This window comes from Myotis myotis, unplaced genomic scaffold, assembly GCF_014108235.1.
Source record: "Myotis myotis isolate mMyoMyo1 unplaced genomic scaffold, mMyoMyo1.p scaffold_m19_p_6, whole genome shotgun sequence".
Taxonomy (NCBI): domain Eukaryota; kingdom Metazoa; phylum Chordata; class Mammalia; order Chiroptera; family Vespertilionidae; genus Myotis; species Myotis myotis.
Genome location: NW_023416368.1, coordinates 333,359 through 334,971, shown reverse-complemented (window position 1 = coordinate 334,971; position 1,613 = coordinate 333,359).

Genomic DNA, 1,613 nt, shown 5'->3' with positions numbered 1-1,613 from the left:
GCTAGGGAAACTGAGGCAGGAGCCACGCCTTCAGCCTGCCGGGAGTGGAGCCAGGGGGCAGAGACACGCAGGCCAGCTCACCGGCTCACAGCCACAAGTAGACCAGGGAGCACCGTGCTGCTGAGCTCCCAGGAGGCAGCAGCCCTTGTTCTGGGCGAGCTCAGGACCCCCGGGAGGGAAGAGATGGGCTGGAAACCTGAGCCGGGCTGTGTGCCTGGAGACCAGGTGTTGGGGAGACCAGAGGGCCAGCTAGCCAGCCCGGGGAAGGCAGGCAGGCAGAGCAGCACCACAGAGGCTCGGGGGCCTGCCCGACCTCTGCCCGTCCTGAGCCTCCATCCTGTTGGGCAAGGGGAGGGGTGCCCACAAAGAAATGCTGGTTTCCTCCCCGGGGCAGTGCCCTATGGCCAGCAACAAGGCTCCCAAGAGCTGGTGTGCCCGTGGGAGAGGTAGGACCACGACAGAGAGCCCGATCTCCTGCACTGCCAGCTTGTCACCACCCAGAACCCACGCGTCACTGCTGACTGGGTCTGTCTGTTGTGGGCTTGGTGAGGCGGGCGCGTCCGGGTGACTGGCGTGTGGCGGACCCCACGGCCCTGGAAGGGTCCTTCCTGGTCTCCCGCTTCTGGTGGCTCTGAGGCTCCTGGCTGTGGCCGCGGCCTCGTCTATGCCGCTGTCTCGCTGGCCTTCCCCGCGTTTGTCTCCTTTTCTCTCTTCCTCCTCCTGGAGGGTGACTTGCGTTGGATCGAGGGCCCACCCTGACCCAGGGGACCTCACGCCCAGCTCTTGACCTTGATTAGATCTGCAAAGACTCTCATTCCAAATGAGGTTCCTGGTGGGTACATCTCTTGGGGGTCACTCTTCAACCCGCTAGAGTTAACAAAACACCCCAATTCTCTGCTAAGCAAATTCATTCCTGAAAAAACAAAAATTAACCCCCTTCTCATGGCCACAGGTGCCCCTGAGCATCTAGAATGGGCTTAGGGGACACAGCCACCTGCCTGCCCAGACACCGACAAAACACAATTACCCGCACGCGGCCATCACTGTAATGCAACAAATAAAACAGCTGCTTCTTTAAAACCATGGCTTTTTGCTTTCCTGTTTAAATACATGCTATTATTTAAACAAAACAGCATAGTACCAGTTAGTGTAACTGGTAGTTATGAATAGCAGGAATCACGAGAAAAAAATAAGGCCTCAAACTGTTGGATGTGACAACGAAAACGGCAAAATAAAGCAACACTGTGCCCCAAAGAACTGTTTGCAGAGGCTCACGGAAGCAGACACGATGTGTGGACACGAAGGTGAGAACATCGCCCCTCTGCTGCTCACCTGCACCAGCCGCAAAGCCTGCCTGTGTGGTGGCACTGTCCCCCCCTCCCCCAACACCGTCCTGGGGGCTCCATCAGCCCGCGGGGCCGGCCTGCACCACCTGCTCAGCAGACCCTGCAGATCGCTCACTGCACGACGCCCGCCCCTCTGAAAAAGTCACGTCAACAAATACTTTTCAAAAACCTAATATGAGCAGCCCAACCAGCGTGGCTCAGTGGCTGAGTTTGACCTATGAACCAGGAAGTCACGGTTTGATTTTCCTGACGAAGAGCTACTAAAAG